General features: G+C 49.3%; 1 protein-coding gene and 1 pseudogene across 2 annotated transcripts in view; both read left to right on the top strand.

Annotated features, from left to right (window-relative positions):
* Positions 1-22633, top strand: part of LOC104678130 (heat shock 70 kDa protein 1) — a 28842-nt gene that overhangs the window by 3427 nt on the left and 2782 nt on the right. The window lies entirely within an intron of this gene.
* LOC104672485 lies at positions 9916-12116 on the top strand (annotated as a pseudogene). The gene has a single exon (XR_004056810.1). The product of XR_004056810.1 is annotated as a heat shock 70 kDa protein 1-like (transcript).

Consider the following 22633-nt stretch of genomic DNA (forward strand, 5'->3'; position numbering starts at 1 on the left):
GGAAAACGCCCACTACAATCTTTAAAGCTCCTGGCGTGAGCCCCTTTAAAAATAAATTGTATCTGGCCGGGTATGGTGGCTCATGCCTGTAATCCCATCACTTTGGGAGACCGAGGCAGGCGGATCACCTGAGGTCAGGAGTTCGAGACCAGCCTGGCCAACATGGTGAGGATGCCCCCCCCCCCCACCGTTCCTGCTCCACTAAAAGTAAAAAATTAGGCACGATGGTGGGCACCTGGAATCCCAGCTATTCGGGAGGCTGAGGCAGGTGAATCGCTTGAACTCGGAAGGCAGAGGTTTCAGTGAGCTGAGATTGTGCCACTGCACTCCAGTCTGGGTGACAGAGCGAAACTCCATGTCAAAAAATAAAAATAAATTGTGTCAGCTGGGCACAGTGGCTCATGCCTGTAATCCCAGCACTTTGGGAGGCCGAGGCGGGTGGATCATCTCAGGTCAAGAGTTTGAGACCAGCCTGGCCAACAGGGTGAAACCCCGTTTCTACTAAAAATACAAAAAAGTAGCTGGGCGTGGTGGCGGGCACCTATAATCCCAGCAACTTGGGAGGCGGAGGCAGGAGAATCGCTTGAACCCAGGAGGCGGATGTTGCAGTGAGCCAAGATCGTGCTATTGCACTCCAACCTGGACAATGAGCGAAACTCTGTCTCAATGAAAAAATAAATAAATAGTATCTAAGGGGCCGGGCGCGGTGGCTCAAGCCTGTAATCCCAGCACTTTGGGAGGCCGAGGCGGGCGGATCACAAGGTCAGGACGTCGAGATCATCCTGGCTAACACAGTGAAACCCCGTCTCCACTTAAAAAATACAAAAAATTAGCCGGGCGAGATGGCGGCGCCTGTAGTCCCAGCTACTGGGGAGGCTGAGGCAGGAGAATGGCGTGGACCCGGGAGGCGGAGCTTGCAGTGAGCTGAGATCCAGCCACTGCACTCCAGCCTGGGCGACAGAGCGAGACTCCGTCTCAAAAAAAAAAAAAAAAAAAAAAAATAGTATCTAAGGGCAATGAAAATGTTTTGGAACCAGATAGAGTTGACGGTAGCATAACATTGTAAAGGTCAAGGCTGCACTGAGCCATGACTGCACCACTGTACTCCAGCCTGAGCAACAGAGTGAGACCCTGTCTCTGAAAAAAAAAAAGAAAAAGAAAAGAAAAAAATCAATTGTATCAATATTTACATTAAAGCACTTTATGAGCTTATGTGTACCTCAAAGCCCATCAAACCATTCACTAAATACTTGTTATGAAGAAAATCCAGTGTTATGGGAAATGACACATACAGGTAGACCTTGCTTTGGAAGTCTGGAAATAGAAAATAACTATGAAATGCTTAGGTTTCCAGGCCAGCCTATAGAGGAACACTTATCTCTTATGGTAGTTAAACTGTAGTACTGTGGACTCTGGCCACAATGTAAATCAATCTTTATGGGAATATGCTTTTGCTATAGGACCTCCTCTCCCCTTCAGAGCTGCAGTAGCATTTGTGACTCTGATCTGCAGACCCTATAGTGACTGTAAACCAGGAGCAACTACCACTACTGTGGCATGGGGTGGGGAAAAGGGTAGTTGGAAAAGGGTGGCGATTGAGAAGGACCTACCAAATGCCTTTGTTGAAACAGCTGAGAAATCATCAGACATAACATTGAATGGAGGCAGTAAGAGAGTTCCTATGGCCCTATCAATCAAGCTTATTAGTAGGTGTTTTAACAAGAAATATATACAAATTATTGTTTGCCTGCATACCCTAGCACAGAGTACTGTACCTTGAAATATTCACTTTGTAACCTCAAGAAAAGAGGTTGAGGGAGCTGTGGAATTAGCAAAGAGAATGCAGCGCCATCCATAAACGAAGTGATGTTTTCAGTAGCAGAGGAACTTTGAGGGAGGAAAAGTGCAACAGGAAAAATAACTGCAGGTGTGGAAAAACTAATACAGATATCTTCTCGATTCCAGTCACCTCCTGCCTTCCTATACCAGGCCTCAGAAGGCAGCAGGCTATGATAATTTGATTTTATATGGCCTTTGAACCCAGGATTTTACTTTGTAACATATACACTTACTGTTACTCCTGGCCTTTAGAGTTCTTGTCATCCTCAAAAGACGAAAAAGGTACCAAAACAAAAAATTAACTACAGTATTTTATAGATGTGAGAGAAGTGGGCAGAAATAATACGGCTTTAGGCTAAAAGAGGAAATGAGGTTACTTTGGGGGGGACAATATTGGCGATTTCTGAGGGGGCGATCCTTACGTGAATATAAAAAATTGTGACAGCCACCATTCCTCCCGCTAACTGATCTAAATCCGTCCCCTTGGGAAACGTCCCTGAGGTATCTATCAGGTGCAGTTCAGCCAGAGGGAGTAAGCCCACCGGGCCCTCGTCCTTTCCTAGCACCACTATTTAAAGGGATGTTTGAGGGGTAGGGCAGCGGAGCATTCCAGACACCGGGTTAAACCCGCCCCACCCCGCTGGCCCATGTCCAGCCCGATCAATAATTGGAGAAGAGAAAGGAGCACGGCGTGGTGGCGCGGACCTGGAGAACAAGCTACCCAGGAGGCTGAGGCGGGAGGATCCCTTGAGCCTGGGAGATGGAGGCTGCAGTGAGTCATGATTGCACCACTGCACTCCAGCCTGGGAGACCCTGTCTCAAAAAAAAGTTGAAAAAAAAATTAGAAGGGAGGGCACCAGAGAAGGGCTGGACCAGGTTCACAGGTTCGGACTGCGGAGGAGCCCAGCAACCGAGAATCACTCCTGAGGGTCTAATTTTCTTATTCTCTTGATGCCTCACGGGGCGAGGGACTAGAACGGGGCGCTGAGCTGGCGGTAGGCAAAAGCCAACCGACTGCGTCCCCCACTCCTTTCCCATCAGTCGCGCGTCCCCGCGCAGACGGGTGCGCGCTGGCCGCGGGCCGTGGGGACCTTCTCTTCTCGCCTCTGGCCACCCAATGCATCTGATTTAGTTGTATGAAAGTTACAAAACTCTCCAATATTTTCGTCTTGTAAGTTACCTAGTATGAGAGAAACTCGAAAGGTCCTTCTTTCTTTCCTCCTTTAATCCCTTTTTGGAAAAAAAAAAAAAAACCATCGGAAAACGCAGGAGTGGGACAGGCAGCCCCGAAGCCAGCCCCGCCCTCAGGCCCCAGCGGCCCAGCCTTTTCTTCCTCCCCACCGCACTCCCCCGCCCTTTCTCGGGTTTGGCTGAGGCTCTTTCCCCTGTGGTTGGCTCTGCTCAAAGTTTCTAGAGTTTTCTGACCTTCAAGGCGAGAACTGCTGTGTCATTCTTAGGGACACTGCCCAACAAACTGCGCCACCCAAGTCTCTCTCCCTCCCCTCGCCAAGCGGTCCTAAAACATCAAGGTTAGTCAGGACTCTATATTTAACGTCCAGAAGATTCTGTGAACTGTATGCCAACTTTGCCATAGTAACGGGGCTCCCCCCTCCTTTCCCCTCTTTTTGCCTGAGCAATCTGTTCTATCAGAAAGGAGAAGCAGGGCTGGGAGAGCTGGAAGGTGGGGAAGGCAAGAGCTTGTAGGGGCCATGGTCGTGAGTCCGAAGAGCGGAACAGCAGCCAGGAAGGGAGTCCCTGGCTGATCACAAACCTGAGGTGCTGAGTGCCCAGCACTGTGTTCATTTGTTTTCCTTTTTAGAGAATACAACAATTAGGTCTATCCACAAAATTAAAAGCAAACAAAACCCAGTTAGGTTGATAAGCCAGTGTGGGAAGGAGTACAAAATGAGTGTGAGAACGTGTGGGTCCAATCACCAGTTCTGTAACCTGTCCTCTGGGTAACCAGATCAAGCCACTGAACTTCTTTGATCCTTGGTGCTCTCTTTGACAATGAAAAGGTTTGACTGAATGGCCTGTGCCTGCAGATCTTAGGACAGTTTTTACATTAAGATGAAAGCAGCTGTAGTCCTACTAATGGTCCCCAACTTTTAAACACCTAAATAAGAATGACTAGGAGTCACATCTGAGAATATGGGATCCCCAATAAAAGGAGGGAGAAGATAATATTTTCTTTGATCATGTAGGGAATTTTTATTTTTTTTATTTATTTTTATTTTTATTTTTATTTTTATTTTTATTTTTTTGAGACGGAGTCTTGCTCTGTCACCCGGGCTGGAGTGCAGTGGCCGGATCTCAGCTCACTGCAAGCTCCGCCTCCCGGGTTTACGCCATTCTCCTGCCTCAGCCTCCCGAGTAGCTGGGACTACAGGCGCCCACCACCTCGCCCGGCTAGTTTTTTTTTTTTTTTTTTTTTTTTGTATTTTTTTAGTAGAGACGGGGTTTCACCATGTTAGCCAGGATGGTCTCGATCTCCTGACCTCGTGATCTGCCCGTCTCGGCCTCCCAAAGTGCTGGGATTACAGGCTTGAGCCACCGCGCCCGGCCAAATTTTTACTTTTTTTAATTTCAGAGAGGATCTCTGTCTCCCAGGCTGGAGTGCAGTGGTGTGATCATAGCTCACTGCAGCCTTGACCTCTTGTGGTCAAACGAGCCTCCTACCTCAGCCTCCCAAGTAGCTGGGACTACAGGCACCTGCCACCACTCCCAGCTAACTTTTAAAAGTTTTTGGTTAGAGATGGTGTCCCACCCACTATGTTGCCCAGACTGATCTTGGACTTCTGAGTTCAAGTGCCTGCCTTGGCTTCCTAAAGCACTGGGATTACCGACGTGAGCCACCACACCCAGTCCAGATATTGTTAATGCTGTTTTAGAGATGAACACGTCGAAACTTGTGTTATTTAGTCAACTTACAAGTACTTCCTTGTTGAAAAGAAAAACAGCCTCACCAAAGAAATAGAGCGCAGATGCAAATCCAGGATTTTCCCTTCCCAGATTTTTTCTTTCCATGCTGCTGGAAATGGCCAGGGTTCTCTTTGTCATTGAAGCATATGTCATTCATTCAGTTAAGAATGCCTACCTCTAGATTTCATATCAATTAACTCTTTTGCTTTCGTCTGGATGAACTTAAAATTATACCATCTTATTTTTTAAAATTTATTATTTTTTTGAGACAGAGTCTTGCTCTGTCACCCAGACTGGAGTGCAGTGATCTCAGCTCACTGCAACCTCCACCTCCTGGGTTCAAGTGATTATCCTGCCTCAGCTCCTGAGTAGCTGGGATTACAGGTGTGTGCCACCACGTCCGGCTAATTTTTGTGTTTTTTAGTAGAGACGGGGTTTTGCCATGTTGGCCAGGCTGGTCTCGAACTCCTGACCTCAGGTGATCCACCCACCTCGGCCTCCCAAAGTGCTGGGATTATATGCGTGAGCCATCGCTCCCAGTCTATACCATCTTTTAAAATGAACAAAATTAAGACAACTACTGTTTGAGGAACTATAAAAAGGAGAGGGAGAAGGAAGGAAAACACCCTGCAGAGTCAGCCTGAAGAAAGCTCTCTTACCCCACACTGCTGTAGCAGTTATGTTCTTGGCACTCCCTCTTCAGTTCTCTTTTCCCTTTGAAACCATCTGACCCAGCTTTCAGTTTGGGGAATCTGAGCTCTGATCCTTCCAAACACAGAATCCAGTAAAAACCTAATTCTGAAATTAATCACATTAAAGTTCTGAAAAATCTCCTGGGGTTCTTATATATTCACCTTAGACAGCAATTAAACTTGTGTCTGGATTTCTGCCTTGGGAAGCATCCAGTCTAAAAGGAAATAAGAGGCGGGCGCGGTGCCTCACGCCTGTGATCCCAGCACTTTGGGTGGCCCAGACGGGCGGATCACCTGAGGTCAGGAGTTCAAGACCAGCCTGGCCAACATGTCAAAACCCCGTCTCTACTGAAAATACAAAAATTAGGCGGGCATGGTGGTGTGCACCTTTAATCCCAGCCACTCAGGAGACGGAGGCAGGAGAATCGCTTGAACCTGGGAGGTGGAGGTTGCAGTGAGCTGAGACTGTGTCATTGCACTCCAGCCTGGGCAACAGAGCAAGACTCTGTCTCAAAAAAAAAAAAAAAAAAGAAAGAAAATTCAGGTGACTCTCTCCTTGTCAGGAAATGGACAAAGAATATGGATGTGTGGGTTTCCAGTCTAGTCCATAGAGGCTTCACTTAAAAGCTAGGTCAAGGCCGGGCGCGGTGGCTCAAGCCTGTAATCCCAGCACTTTGGGAGGCCGAGACGGGCGGATCACGAGGTCAGGAGATCGAGACCATCCTGGCTAACACGGTGAAACCCCGTCTCTACTAAAAATACAAAAACTAGCCGGGCGAGGTGGTGGGCGCCTGTAGTCCCAGCTACTCGGGAGGCTGAGGCAGGAGAATGGCGTAAACCCGGGAGGCGGAGCTTGCAGTGAGCTGAGATCTGGCCACTGCACTCCAGTCCGGGCGACAGAGCGAGACTCCGCCTAAAAAAAAAAAAAAAGCTAGGTCAACTATAGCACTGTAGACTCTGACTAGTATGAGTGATTCAGGAAAAACAGCATTTCTATTGGATTTTTCTGCTATCCAGAGAGCATCCAAGATTTGGGGCCCCAACACCACAAAAACACCACATCTACTTGCCAGGCACTTGAGACAGTAATGCCCTTTGCTTCATGCCAATAGAGAGGGGTTTTTTTCTCCCCCTCTCTTACCACCCCCCCCCCACTTTTTATGTTTCTCAACAGAATCAGTTAAGTATTTTATTTTTGAGAAGGAGTTTCGCTTTTGTTGCCCAGGCTAGAGTGCAATGGCGTGATCTCGGCTTACTGCACCCTTCGCCTCCTGAGTTCAAGTGATTCTCCTGCCTCAGCCTCCCGAGTAGCTGGGATTACAGGCATGCGCCACCATGCCCAGCTAATTTTTTTTTTTTTTTTTTTTTTTTTAATTTTTAGTAGGGATGGGGTTTCTCCATGTTGGTCAGGCTGGTCTCGAACTTCTGACCTCAGGTGATCTGCCCACTTCGGCCTCCCAAAGTGGTGGGATTACAGGTGTGAGCCACCGTGCCTGGCCTCGGAGAACTATTTTAAATTGTAGATTTGGAAGGAGGGAAGGAATGAATCCAGACCTGCCAGTAGTAGCAGTTGATGGTGAGGAAGCTTCCAGAGGGAGGGGTGAGGTTAAGGGTCTCTGGAAGTGTTGATACACTGTGCAGCTAAGATGAAAGTTTGGGAGAATCTCCAGCCAGACATTTCATAGAGAAATGTTTGGGAAAATTCCTGAAGTTTGACCGGTTTGACTAGCTTAGAGAGGTGATTCATTAGGGAGCTAAAGCTGAATGTGAAAGTTATCACCGACCTGCACATACAGACACACACAGATTGTTAAAGCAATTTATTTGCAACATCAGTTTAGATCAGTGAATTATAAACAAATGAATACCCTTGAATTCCAAAACCCTTGTTTTGATAGTGGACAGGTGTGTGTGTGTGTGTGGTGTGCATATGAAAAATGCCAATTGAGCAAAGTGTTTAAAAACAGGATTATTCCCTTCATCAATAACTTCTTTCCATTTGTGCTCAAGGAATGTCGGCATGGCCAGGCGCGGTGGCTCAAGCCTGTAATCCCAGCACTTTGGGAGGCCGAGATGGGCGGATCACGAGGTCAGGAGATTGAGACCATCCTGGCTAACACGGTGAAACCCCACCTCTACTAAAAAAAATACAAAAAAAATTAGCCGGGCGTGTTGACGGGCGCCTGTAGTCCCAGCTACTCGGGAGGCTGAGGCAGAAGAATGGCGTAAACCCGGGAGGCGGAGGTTGCAGTGAGCCGAGATCCGGCCACTGCACTCCAGCCGGGGCGACAGGAATGTCGGCATGGCAATGAGACTATTTTTTTTTTCTTTTTTCTTTTTTTTTTTTTTGTGGTAGGTTGTAAACACAGTACTATTGCTTCAACCCCCTCACATTTTCCTTTCAGATGCCTAACAAAAGGGTCTTGCATTCACACTAAGAATGAAGGGGAAAAAAAGGGGAAAGTAAATTACTAAATGCAATTGTATTTCAAACAGGAGGAAGGAGAATCCGCAGGAAGTTGGAATCCAGGATAAAAACTTAGACACATTCAGCCTGGCCAACACGGCGAAACCCCGTCTCTATTAAAAATACAAAAATTAGCCGGGAGTGGTGGCACATCCTGTAATTCCAGCTATTGGGGAGGCTGAGGCAACAGAACTATTTGAACCCCAGGGACAGAGGTTGCAGTGAGCAGAGATCTCGCCACTGCACTCCAGCCTGGGCGACAGAGTGAGAGTCAGTCTCAAAACAAACAAAAACAACTGGCCGGGAATGATGGCTCACGCCTGTAATCCCAGCACTTTGGGAGGCCGAGGTGGATCAGGAGGTCAGGAGTTCGAGACCAGCCTGACCAACATGGTGAAACCCTGTCTCTACTAAAAATACAAAAATTAGCCGGGCGTGGTGGCGCCCGCCTGTAATCCTAGCTACTCGAGAAGCTGAGGTAGGAGACTCGCTTGAACCCGGGAGGTGGAGGCTACAGTGAGCTGAGATCACGCCACTGCACTCCAGCTTAGGCGACAGAGCCAGACTGTCTCAAAACGGAAACAACAAACTTAAGACACATAACCTGAGGTTTTAGAGGAGCTAGAACCTGGGTCCCAACCCCTCCTGATTTCCAGCATCACTCCACAGTTTGCTTAGAGGGCCACCTGCCAAACAGCTGTAGTATGTGATGTTAAAGAGGTCTAAACACCCCCTGTACCTCCCTCCCAGGCTCACCATCTTGTTACATTTGACCTAAAAACGGTGGACAGCCTAGGGATTTCAGGGACAGACAGAAAAATTTATTTGGGACTGTGAGGTCCTAGTTCTACAAACTGTCCTGGAGTGAAACAGGAATTGAGGAGAAAGTAGAAAGGAGGTGTCCCGGACCCCAAGCTAGGAATGGGGAGGGAAATGGAGGAACCCAAAATGCCTTAAGGACGGCCTACATACTAAGGAAAATTTTTTCTAACTCCTGGTTGCCTCAGAGGGGAGCGGCTGAGGGCGGGGTCAGGGGTGCGGCCGACCCACTCCTCCCACAACCCGACCAGCGCCTCCTTTCCTCCTTGGATGGGTGCCCCTGTCTTGCTAAGAACTACCTGTTTACACAACTGCTTTGCTTGTGAAAATATAAAGGCTCCTACTCCCAGATGTCCCATCCTTGTAGGTTAAAGATTATGTCAAAAACTATATTGCATTATCTCATTCCTTCTTCCCATTAAGATGAAAAAAACATCCGGGAGAGTCGGGTCGTTTCTCAGGCCGACTAGGCCATTGGGTGCCTTGGAGAAAGGACCCAAAGCTGCCCCGTCCTTCACAGACACAGTCCAATCAGAGTCTCCTAGGCACATCGATGCACCGCCTCCTTCGAGAAGCAAGGTAACTTTCGGGTTCTGGTGGTCTCCAAAGTCATCCGACCAATCTTGCACCGCCCTGAAATTACAAGCCCAGATCGGTCCCTTACTGTCAATTACCTAATGAAGGGCAAGCGGCCAGCATCGCCATGGAGACCAACGCCCTTCCCACCGCCACTCCCACTTTGTCTCAGGGCCCCTGTCCCCTCCAGTGAATCCCAGAAGACTCTGGAGAGTTCGGAGCAGAGGGCGGCACCCTGGCCTCTGATTGGTTCAAGAAAGGCTGGGGGGCAGGACGGGAGGCGAAACCCCTGGAATATTCCCCGACCTGGCAGCCTCATCGAGCTCGGTGATTGGCTCAGAAGGGAAAAGGCGGGTCTCCGAGACGGCTTATTAAACGCCGAGGGGCAAGCGGGTCCGGAAAACGGCCAGCCTCAGGAGCTGCTGCGAGAGTGGGCTTCGTTTTATGAGCGTGACCTTCCCTCGGTCCCAAGGCTTTCCCAGAGCGAACCTGTGCGGCTGCCAGGCACCAGCACGTTGAGTTTCCTGCGTTCCGGAGACTGAGCTCTTGTCGCGGTCCCGTCCCGCCGTTTCCAGTCCCGAATCTCAGAGGGGAGCAGGACAGCGGGGCACCGGCATGGCCAAATCCGCGGCGATCGGCATCGACTGGGCACCACCTACTCCTGTGTGGGGTGTTCCAGCACGGCAAGGTGGAGAATCATCGCCAACGACCAGGGCAACCGCACCACCCCCAGCTACGTGGCTTTCACAGACACCGAGCGGCTCATCGGGGATGCGGCCAAGAACAGGTGGCCGCTGAACCCTGCAGAACACCGTGTTTGACGCGAAGCGGCTGATCGGCCGCAAGTTCGGCGACCCGGTGGTGCAGTCGGACATGAAGCACTGGCCTTTCCAGGTGAATCAACGACGGAGACAAGCCCAAGGTGCAGGTGAGCTACAAGGGGGAGACCAAGGCATTCTACCCGAGGAGATCTCGTCCATGGTGCTGACCAAGATGAAGGAGATCGCCGAGGCGTACCTGGGCTACCCGGTGACCAACGCGGTGATCACCGTGCCGGCCTACTTCAACGACTCCCAGCGCCAGGCCACCAAGGATGCGGGGGTGATCGCGGGGCTCAACGTGCTGCGGATCATCAACGAGCCCACGGCGGCGGCCATCGCCTACGGCCTGGACAGAACGGGCAAGGGGAGAGCGCAACGTGCTCATCTTTGACCTGGGCGGGGGCACCTTCGACGTGTCCATCCTGACGATCGACGACGGCATCTTCGAGGTGAAAGCCACGGCCGGGGACACCCACCTGGGTGGGGAGGACTTTGACAACAGGCTGGTGAACCACTTCGTGGAGGAGTTCAAGAGAAAACACAAGAAGGACATCAGCCAGAACAAGCGAGCCGTGAGGCGGCTGCGCACTGCCTGCGAGAGGGCCAAGAGGACCCTGTCGTCCAGCACCCAGGCCAGCCTGGAGATCGACTCCCTGTTTGAGGGCATCGACTTCTACACGTCCATCACCAGGGCGAGGTTCGAGGAGCTGTGCTCGGACCTGTTCCGAAGCACCCTGGAGCCCGTGGAGAAGGCTCTGCGCGACGCCAAGCTGGACAAGGCCCAGATCCACGACCTGGTCCTGGTCGGGGGCTCTACCCGCATCCCCAAGGTGCAGAAGCTGTTGCAGGACTCTTCAACGGGCGCGACCTGAACAAGAGCATCAACCCCGACGAGGCTGTGGCCTACGGGGCGGCTGTGCAGGCGGCCATCCTGATGGGGGACAAGTCCGAGAACGTGCAGGACCTGCTGCTGCTGGACGTGGCTCCGCTGTCGCTGGGGCTGGAGACGGCCGGAGGCGTGATGACTGCCCTGATCAAGCGCAACTCCACCATCCCCACCAAGCAGACGCAGATCTTCACCACCTACTCGGACAACCAACCCGGGGTGCTGATCCAGGTGTACGAGGGCGAGAGGGCCATGACGAAGGACAACAATCTGTTGGGGCGCTTCGAGCTGAGGCGGCATCCCTCCGGCCCCATGGGCGTGCCCCAGATCGAGGTTACCTTCGACATCGATGCCAACGGCATCCTCACGTCACGGCCACGTGACAAGAGCACCGGCAAGGCCAACAAGAATCACCATCACCAACGACAAGGGCCGCCTGAGCATGAGGATATCGAGGCGCATGGTGCAGGAGGCAGAGAAGTACAAAGCGGAGGACGAGGTGCAGCGCGAGAGGGTGTCAGCCAAGAACGCCCTGGAGTCGTACGCCTTCAACATGAAGAGCGCCGTGGAGGATGAGGGGCTCAAGGGCAAGATCAGCGAGGCGGACAAGAAGAAGGTGCTGGACAAGTGTCAAGAGGTCATCTCGTGGCTGGATGCCAACACCCTGGCCGAGAAGGACGAGTTGAGCACAAGAGGAAAGGAGCTGGAGCAGGTGTGTAACCCCATCATCAGCGGACTGTACCAGGTGCGGGGTGTCCCGGGCCTGGCGGCTTCGGGGCTCAGGGTCCCAAGGGAGGGTCTGGGTCAGGCCCCACCATTGAGGAGGTAGATTAGGAGCCTTCCCAAGATTACCGTTTTTGTTTTGGCGCCTCAAGACTTTGTATTTCCTAATATTTCTGTTTGTCATTTCTCAGTTTCCTGTGTTTGCAATGTTCAAGTTTTTTGGTGAAATACTGAACTTGCTTTTTTTCCAGTCTCTACGTGTAGAGATGAATTTATACTGCCATCTTATGACCATTTCTTCTTTGTAATACACTGAACTCAGGCCATTTTTTAAGTTAGTTACTTCAAAGTAAATAAACTTTAAAATTCAAGTGATGCCTTTTTTTCTTTTATTTGGGGGTCAGTAGGGTCTGCATAGGTTGTCTTTCTCATAGCGTCTAAAATGGAATGGCATTTTTCCTCCAGTAAGGGCACATATTAGAGAAGTGTGGCTATTGTAATGTGATCCATTTGTGTTAGACAAATGGTATGCTCCAGTAAAGCTTCTTAATTCTGGCCGGGCGTGGTGACTCAAGTCTGTAATCCCAGCACTTTGGGAGGCTGAGTTGGGTGGATCACTTGAGGTCAGGAGTTCCAGACCAACCTGGCCAATGTGGTGAAACCCTGTCTCTACCTAAAAACACAAAAATTAGCCAGGTGTGGGTGGTGCATGCCTGTTGTTCCCAGGGAGGCTGAGGCAGGAGAATCGCTTGACCCAGGAACGTAAGTGGTTAGCAGTGAGGCCGAGATCACGCCATTGCACTCTAGCCTGGGTGTCACAGGTGAGACTCACACACACAAAAAAAAGTTAAAAAAAAAATAGTAAAGCTTGTTGATGCTGATTGGGTGTTTAGGCCTGAGGGTACAGAAAAGTTTAACACCTGGGATGGTAGCCTCAAATTGGTGTTTGTGTAAGATTGGTCTCAAAAGAGGGTGGGGTGGGGTGGGGGATGTTTCTGCAAAAGTGGTCAGAGAGGATGCAGTTAGATTGGGAGGCCAGTGCTCCTACCTCCTGTAGGTACACCTAATAAGCTTATTATGCACTTGATATTTAATCTAGATTCAACACGGAATGGAAGGAGTGTCCTACATTTCGAAGTGAAAAAATAGGGATACATGCACTGGCTTGCTGAGTTATGCACATGTGCTTTAGTTGTCATCTTTTAAAATGGAAGGGTTTGGCTTGATGCTTCTCTTATGACTGAAAGCATACTGAAATAGAAATGTCACATTCTTAGCAGTTATCACCTACAATTTACCCAGTGAGCACCCGAGCCAGGAAGACCTACATACAGACTTCACTCCCATGCACTTTCCCTTGGAGATGCTTCATGCCCCAGCTGCTAGCATCCCGGAAGTAATTCCCTCCTTGTTGGAAAACGCCCACTACAATCTTTAAAGCTCCTGGCGTGAGCCCCTTTAAAAATAAATTGTATCTGGCCGGGTATGGTGGCTCATGCCTGTAATCCCATCACTTTGGGAGACCGAGGCAGGCGGATCACCTGAGGTCAGGAGTTCGAGACCAGCCTGGCCAACATGGGTGAGGATGCCCCCCCCCCCCACCGTTCCTGCTCCACTAAAAGTAAAAAAATTAGGCACGATGGTGGGCACCTGGAATCCCAGCTATTCGGGAGGCTGAGGCAGGTGAATCGCTTGAACTCGGAAGGCAGAGGTTTTCAGTGAGCTGAGATTGTGCCACTGCACTCCAGTCTGGGTGACAGAGCGAAACTCCATGTCAAAAAATAAAAATAAATTGTGTCAGCTGGGCACAGTGGCTCATGCCTGTAATCCCAGCACTTTGGGAGGGCCGAGGCGGGTGGATCATCTCAGGTCAAGAGTTTGAGACCAGCCTGGCCAACAGGGTGAAACCCCGTTTCTACTAAAAATACAAAAAAGTAGCTGGGCGTGGTGGCGGGCACCTATAATCCCAGCAACTTGGGAGGCGGAGGCAGGAGAATCGCTTGAACCCAGGAGGGCGGATGTTGCAGTGAGCCAAGATCGTGCTATTGCACTCCAACCTGGACAATGAGCGAACTCTGTCTCAATGAAAAAATAAATAAATAGTATCTAAAGGGGCCGGGCGCGGTGGCTCAAGCCTGTAATCCCCAGCACTTTGGGAGGCCGAGGCGGGCGGATCACAAGGTCAGGACGTCGAGATCATCCTGGCTAACACAGTGAAACCCCCGTCTCCACTTAAAAAATACAAAAAAATTAGCCGGGCGAGGATGGCGGCGCCTGTAGTCCCAGCTACTGGGGAGGCTGAGGCGGAGAATGGCGTGGACCCGGGAGGCGGAGCTTGCAGTGAGCTGAGATCCAGCCACTGACTCCAGCCTGGGCGACAGAGCGAAGAATACTTCCGTCTCAAAAAAAAAAAAAAAAAAAAAAATAGTATCTAAGGGCAATGAAAATGTTTTGGAACCAGATAGAGTTGGACGGTAGCATAACATTGTAAAGGTCCAAGGCTGCACTGAGCCATGACTGCACCACTGTACTCCAGCCTGAGCAACAGAGTGAGACCCTGTCTCTGAAAAAAAAAAAGAAAAAGAAAAGAAAAAAATCAATTGTATCAATATTTACATTAAAGCACTTTATGAGCTTATGTGTACCTCAAAGCCCATCAAACCATTCACTAAATACTTGTTATGAAGAAAATCCAGTGTTATGGGAAATGACACATACAGGTAGACCTTGCTTTGGAAGTCTGGAAATAGAAAATAACTATGAAATGCTTAGGTTTCCAGGCCAGCCTATAGAGGAACACTTATCTCTTATGGTAGTTAAACTGTAGTACTGTGGACTCTGGCCACAATGTAAATCAATCTTTATGGGAATATGCTTTTGCTATAGGACCTCCTCTCCCCTTCAGAGCTGCAGTAGCATTTGTGACTCTGATCTGCAGACCCTATAGTGACTGTAAACCAGGAGCAACTACCACTACTGTGGCATGGGGTGGGGAAAAGGGTAGTTGGAAAAGGGTGGCGATTGAGAAGGACCTACCAAATGCCTTTGTTGAAACAGCTGAGAAATCATCAGACATAACATTGAATGGAGGCAGTAAGAGAGTTCCTATGGCCCTATCAATCAAGCTTATTAGTAGGTGTTTTAACAAGAATATATACAAATTATTGTTTGCCTGCATACCCTAGCACAGAGTACTGTACCTTGAAATATTCACTTTGTAACCTCAAGAAAAGAGGTTGAGGGAGCTGTGGAATTAGCAAAGAGAATGCAGCGCCATCCATAAACGAAGTGATGTTTTCAGTAGCAGAGGAACTTTGAGGGAGGAAAAGTGCAACAGGAAAAATAACTGCAGGTGTGGAAAAACTAATACAGATATCTTCTCGATTCCAGTCACCTCCTGCCTTCCTATACCAGGCCTCAGAAGGCAGCAGGCTATGATAATTTGATTTTATATGGCCTTTGAACCCAGGATTTTACTTTGTAACATATACACTTACTGTTACTCCTGGCCTTTAGAGTTCTTGTCATCCTCAAAAGACGAAAAAGGTACCAAAACAAAAAATTAACTACAGTATTTTATAGATGTGAGAGAAGTGGGCAGAAATAATACGGCTTTAGGCTAAAAGAGGAAATGAGGTTACTTTGGGGGGGACAATATTGGCGATTTCTGAGGGGGGCGATCCTTACGTGAATATAAAAAATTGTGACAGCCACCATTCCTCCCGCTAACTGATCTAAATCCGTCCCCTTGGGAAACGTCCCTGAGGTATCTATCAGGTGCAGTTCAGCCAGAGGGAGTAAGCCCACCGGGCCCTCGTCCTTTCCTAGCACCACTATTTAAAGGGATGTTTGAGGGGTAGGGCAGCGGAGCATTCCAGACACCGGGTTAAACCCGCCCCACCCCGCTGGCCCATGTCCAGCCCGATCAATAATTGGAGAAGAGAAAGGAGCACGGCGTGGTGGCGCGGACCTGGAGAACAAGCTACCCAGGAGGCTGAGGCGGGAGGATCCCTTGAGCCTGGGAGATGGAGGCTGCAGTGAGTCATGATTGCACCACTGCACTCCAGCCTGGGAGACCCTGTCTCAAAAAAAAGTTGAAAAAAAAATTAGAAGGGAGGGCACCAGAGAAGGGCTGGACCAGGTTCACAGGTTCGGACTGCGGAGGAGCCCAGCAACCGAGAATCACTCCTGAGGGTCTAATTTTCTTATTCTCTTGATGCCTCACGGGGCGAGGGACTAGAACGGGGCGCTGAGCTGGCGGTAGGCAAAAGCCAACCGACTGCGTCCCCCACTCCTTTCCCATCAGTCGCGCGTCCCCGCGCAGACGGGTGCGCGCTGGCCGCGGGCCGTGGGGACCTTCTCTTCTCGCCTCTGGCCACCCAATGCATCTGATTTAGTTGTATGAAAGTTACAAAACTCTCCAATATTTTCGTCTTGTAAGTTACCTAGTATGAGAGAAACTCGAAAGGTCCTTCTTTCTTTCCTCCTTTAATCCCTTTTTGGAAAAAAAAAAAAAACCATCGGAAAACGCAGGAGTGGGACAGGCAGCCCCGAAGCCAGCCCCGCCCTCAGGCCCCAGCGGCCCAGCCTTTTCTTCCTCCCCACCGCACTCCCCCGCCCTTTCTCGGGTTTGGCTGAGGCTCTTTCCCCTGTGGTTGGCTCTGCTCAAAGTTTCTAGAGTTTTCTGACCTTCAAGGCGAGAACTGCTGTGTCATTCTTAGGGACACTGCCCAACAAACTGCGCCACCCAAGTCTCTCTCCCTCCCCTCGCCAAGCGGTCCTAAAACATCAAGGTTAGTCAGGACTCTATATTTAACGTCCAGAAGATTCTGTGAACTGTATGCCAACTTTGCCATAGTAACGGGGCTCCCCCCTCCTTTCCCCTCTTTTTGCCTGAGCAATCTGTTCTATCAGAAAGGAGAAGCAGGGCTGGGAGAGCTGGAAGGTGGGGAAGGCAAGAGCTTGTAGGGGCCATGGTCGTGAGTCCGAAGAGCGGAACAGCAGCCAGGAAGGGAGTCCCTGGCTGATCACAAACCTGAGGTGCTGAGTGCCCAGCACTGTGTTCATTTGTTTTCCTTTTTAGAGAATACAACAATTAGGTCTATCCACAAAATTAAAAGCAAACAAAACCCAGTTAGGTTGATAAGCCAGTGTGGGAAGGAGTACAAAATGAGTGTGAGAACGTGTGGGTCCAATCACCAGTTCTGTAACCTGTCCTCTGGGTAACCAGATCAAGCCACTGAACTTCTTTGATCCTTGGTGCTCTCTTTGACAATGAAAAGGTTTGACTGAATGGCCTGTGCCTGCAGATCTTAGGACAGTTTTTACATTAAGCTGAAAGCAGCTGTAGTCCTACTAATGGTCCCCAACTTTTAAACACCTAAATAAGAATGACTAGGAGTCACATCTGAGAATATGGGATCCCCAATAAAAGGAGGGAGAAGATAATATTTTCTTTGATCATGTAGGGAATTTTTATTTTTTTATTTATTTTATTTTATTTTATTTTTATTTTATTTTTTGAGACGGAGTCTTGCTCTGTCACCCGGGCTGGAGTGCAGTGGCCGGATCTCAGCTCACTGCAAGCTCCGCCTCCCGGGTTTACGCCATTCTCCTGCCTCAGCCTCCCGAGTAGCTGGGACTACAGGCGCCCACCACCTCGCCCGGCTAGTTTTTTTTTTTTTTTTTTTTTTTGTATTTTTTTAGTAGAGACGGGGTTTCACCATGTTAGCCAGGATGGTCTCGATCTCCTGACCTCGTGATCTGCCCGTCTCGGCCTCCCAAAGTGCTGGGATTACAGGCTTGAGCCACCGCGCCCGGCCAAATTTTTACTTTTTTTTAATTTCAGAGAGGATCTCTGTCTCCCAGGCTGGAGTGCAGTGGTGTGATCATAGCTCACTGCAGCCTTGACCTCTTGTGGTCAAACGAGCCTCCTACCTCAGCCTCCCAAGTAGCTGGGACTACAGGCACCTGCCACCACTCCCAGCTAACTTTTAAAAGTTTTTGGTTAGAGATGGTGTCCCACCCACTATGTTGCCCAGACTGATCTTGGACTTCTGAGTTCAAGTGCCTGCCTTGGCTTCCTAAAGCACTGGGATTACCGACGTGAGCCACCACACCCAGTCCAGATATTGTTAATGCTGTTTTAGAGATGAACACGTCGAAACTTGTGTTATTTAGTCAACTTACAAGTACTTCCTTGTTGAAAAGAAAAACAGCCTCACCAAAGAAATAGAGCGCAGATGCAAATCCAGGATTTTCCCTTCCCAGATTTTTTCTTTCCATGCTGCTGGAAATGGCCAGGGTTCTCTTTGTCATTGAAGCATATGTCATTCATTCAGTTAAGAATGCCTACCTCTAGATTTCATATCAATTAACTCTTTTGCTTTCGTCTGGATGAACTTAAAATTATACCATCTTATTTTTTAAAATTTATTATTTTTTTGAGACAGAGTCTTGCTCTGTCACCCAGACTGGAGTGCAGTGATCTCAGCTCACTGCAACCTCCACCTCCTGGGTTCAAGTGATTATCCTGCCTCAGCTCCTGAGTAGCTGGGATTACAGGTGTGTGCCACCACGTCCGGCTAATTTTTGTGTTTTTTAGTAGAGACGGGGTTTTGCCATGTTGGCCAGGCTGGTCTCGAACTCCTGACCTCAGGTGATCCACCCACCTCGGCCTCCCAAAGTGCTGGGATTATATGCGTGAGCCATCGCTCCCAGTCTATACCATCTTTTAAAATGAACAAAATTAAGACAACTACTGTTTGAGGAACTATAAAAAGGAGAGGGAGAAGGAAGGAAAACACCCTGCAGAGTCAGCCTGAAGAAAGCTCTCTTACCCCACACTGCTGTAGCAGTTATGTTCTTGGCACTCCCTCTTCAGTTCTCTTTTCCCTTTGAAACCATCTGACCCAGCTTTCAGTTTGGGGAATCTGAGCTCTGATCCTTCCAAACACAGAATCCAGTAAAAACCTAATTCTGAAATTAATCACATTAAAGTTCTGAAAAATCTCCTGGGGTTCTTATATATTCACCTTAGACAGCAATTAAACTTGTGTCTGGATTTCTGCCTTGGGAAGCATCCAGTCTAAAAGGAAATAAGAGGCGGGCGCGGTGCCTCACGCCTGTGATCCCAGCACTTTGGGTGGCCCAGACGGGCGGATCACCTGAGGTCAGGAGTTCAAGACCAGCCTGGCCAACATGTCAAAACCCCGTCTCTACTGAAAATACAAAAATTAGGCGGGCATGGTGGTGTGCACCTTTAATCCCAGCCACTCAGGAGACGGAGGCAGGAGAATCGCTTGAACCTGGGAGGTGGAGGTTGCAGTGAGCTGAGACTGTGTCATTGCACTCCAGCCTGGGCAACAGAGCAAGACTCTGTCTCAAAAAAAAAAAAAAAAAAGAAAGAAAATTCAGGTGACTCTCTCCTTGTCAGGAAATGGACAAAGAATATGGATGTGTGGGTTTCCAGTCTAGTCCATAGAGGCTTCACTTAAAAGCTAGGTCAAGGCCGGGCGCGGTGGCTCAAGCCTGTAATCCCAGCACTTTGGGAGGCCGAGACGGGCGGATCACGAGGTCAGGAGATCGAGACCATCCTGGCTAACACGGTGAAACCCCGTCTCTACTAAAAATACAAAAACTAGCCGGGCGAGGTGGTGGGCGCCTGTAGTCCCAGCTACTCGGGAGGCTGAGGCAGGAGAATGGCGTAAACCCGGGAGGCGGAGCTTGCAGTGAGCTGAGATCTGGCCACTGCACTCCAGTCCGGGCGACAGAGCGAGACTCCGCCTAAAAAAAAAAAAAAAAGCTAGGTCAACTATAGCACTGTAGACTCTGACTAGTATGAGTGATTCAGGAAAAACAGCATTTCTATTGGATTTTTCTGCTATCCAGAGAGCATCCAAGATTTGGGGCCCCAACACCACAAAAACACCACATCTACTTGCCAGGCACTTGAGACAGTAATGCCCTTTGCTTCATGCCAATAGAGAGGGGTTTTTTTCTCCCCCTCTCTTACCACCCCCCCCCCCACTTTTTATGTTTCTCAACAGAATCAGTTAAGTATTTTATTTTTGAGAAGGAGTTTCGCTTTTGTTGCCCAGGCTAGAGTGCAATGGCGTGATCTCGGCTTACTGCAACCCTTCGCCTCCTGAGTTCAAGTGATTCTCCTGCCTCAGCCTCCCGAGTAGCTGGGATTACAGGCATGCGCCACCATGCCCAGCTAATTTTTTTTTTTTTTTTTTTTTTAATTTTTAGTAGGGATGGGGTTTCTCCATGTTGGTCAGGCTGGTCTCGAACTTCTGACCTCAGGTGATCTGCCCACTTCGGCCTCCCAAAGTGGTGGGATTACAGGTGTGAGCCACCGTGCCTGGCCTCGGAGAACTATTTTAAATTGTAGATTTGGAAGGAGGGAAGGAATGAATCCAGACCTGCCAGTAGTAGCAGTTGATGGTGAGGAAGCTTCCAGAGGGAGGGGTGAGGTTAAGGGTCTCTGGAAGTGTTGATACACTGTGCAGCTAAGATGAAAGTTTGGGAGAATCTCCAGCCAGACATTTCATAGAGAAATGTTTGGGAAAATTCCTGAAGTTTGACCGGTTTGACTAGCTTAGAGAGGTGATTCATTAGGGAGCTAAAGCTGAATGTGAAAGTTATCACCGACCTGCACATACAGACACACACAGATTGTTAAAGCAATTTATTTGCAACATCAGTTTAGATCAGTGAATTATAAACAAATGAATACCCTTGAATTCCAAAACCCTTGTTTTGATAGTGGACAGGTGTGTGTGTGTGTGTGGTGTGCATATGAAAAATGCCAATTGAGCAAAGTGTTTAAAAACAGGATTATTCCCTTCATCAATAACTTCTTTCCATTTGTGCTCAAGGAATGTCGGCATGGCCAGGCGCGGTGGCTCAAGCCTGTAATCCCAGCACTTTGGGAGGCCGAGATGGGCGGATCACGAGGTCAGGAGATTGAGACCATCCTGGCTAACACGGTGAAACCCCACCTCTACTAAAAAAAATACAAAAAAAATTAGCCGGGCGTGGTGACGGGCGCCTGTAGTCCCAGCTACTCGGGAGTCTGAGGCAGAAGAATGGCGTAAACCCGGGAGGCGGAGGTTGCAGTGAGCCGAGATCCGGCCACTGCACTCCAGCCGGGGCGACAGGAATGTCGGCATGGCAATGAGACTATTTTTTTTTTCTTTCTTTCTTTTTTTTTTTTTGTGGTAGGTTGTAAACACAGTACTATTGCTTCAACCCCCTCACATTTTCCTTTCAGATGCCTAACAAAAGGGTCTTGCATTCACACTAAGAATGAAGGGGAAAAAAAGGGGAAAGTAAATTACTAAATGCAATTGTATTTCAAACAGGAGGAAGGAGAATCCGCAGGAAGTTGGAATCCAGGATAAAAACTTAGACACATTCAGCCTGGCCAACACGGCGAAACCCCGTCTCTATTAAAAATACAAAAATTAGCCGGGAGTGGTGGCACATCCTGTAATTCCAGCTATTGGGGAGGCTGAGGCAACAGAACTATTTGAACCCCAGGGACAGAGGTTGCAGTGAGCAGAGATCTCGCCACTGCACTCCAGCCTGGGCGACAGAGTGAGAGTCAGTCTCAAAACAAACAAAAACAACTGGCCGGGAATGATGGCTCACGCCTGTAATCCCAGCACTTTGGGAGGCCGAGGTGGATCAGGAGGTCAGGAGTTCGAGACCAGCCTGACCAACATGGTGAAACCCTGTCTCTACTAAAAATACAAAAATTAGCCGGGCGTGGTGGCGCCCGCCTGTAATCCTAGCTACTCGAGAAGCTGAGGTAGGAGACTCGCTTGAACCCGGGAGGTGGAGGCTACAGTGAGCTGAGATCACGCCACTGCACTCCAGCTTAGGCGACAGAGCCAGACTGTCTCAAAACGGAAACAACAAACTTAAGACACATAACCTGAGGTTTTAGAGGAGCTAGAACCTGGGTCCCAACCCCTCCTGATTTCCAGCATCACTCCACAGTTTGCTTAGAGGGCCACCTGCCAAACAGCTGTAGTATGTGATGTTAAAGAGGTCTAAACACCCCCTGTACCTCCCTCCCAGGCTCACCATCTTGTTACATTTGACCTAAAAACGGTGGACAGCCTAGGGATTTCAGGGACAGACAGAAAAATTTATTTGGGACTGTGAGGTCCTAGTTCTACAAACTGTCCTGGAGTGAAACAGGAATTGAGGAGAAAGTAGAAAGGAGGTGTCCCGGACCCCAAGCTAGGAATGGGGAGGGAAATGGAGGAACCCAAAATGCCTTAAGGACGGCCTACATACTAAGGAAAATTTTTTCTAACTCCTGGTTGCCTCAGAGGGGAGCGGCTGAGGGCGGGGTCAGGGGTGCGGCCGACCCACTCCTCCCACAACCCGACCAGCGCCTCCTTTCCTCCTTGGATGGGTGCCCCTGTCTTGCTAAGAACTACCTGTTTACACAACTGCTTTGCTTGTGAAAATATAAAGGCTCCTACTCCCAGATGTCCCATCCTTGTAGGTTAAAGATTATGTCAAAAACTATATTGCATTATCTCATTCCTTCTTCCCATTAAGATGAAAAAAACATCCGGGAGAGTCGGGTCGTTTCTCAGGCCGACTAGGCCATTGGGTGCCTTGGAGAAAGGACCCAAAGCTGCCCCGTCCTTCACAGACACAGTCCAATCAGAGTCTCCTAGGCACATCGATGCACCGCCTCCTTCGAGAAGCAAGGTAACTTTCGGGTTCTGGTGGTCTCCAAAGTCATCCGACCAATCTTGCACCGCCCTGAAATTACAAGCCCAGATCGGTCCCTTACTGTCAATTACCTAATGAAGGGCAAGCGGCCAGCATCGCCATGGAGACCAACGCCCTTCCCACCGCC

The sequence above is a fragment of the Rhinopithecus roxellana genome, chromosome 4 (assembly GCF_007565055.1).
Source record: "Rhinopithecus roxellana isolate Shanxi Qingling chromosome 4, ASM756505v1, whole genome shotgun sequence".
Taxonomy (NCBI): Eukaryota; Metazoa; Chordata; class Mammalia; order Primates; family Cercopithecidae; genus Rhinopithecus; species Rhinopithecus roxellana.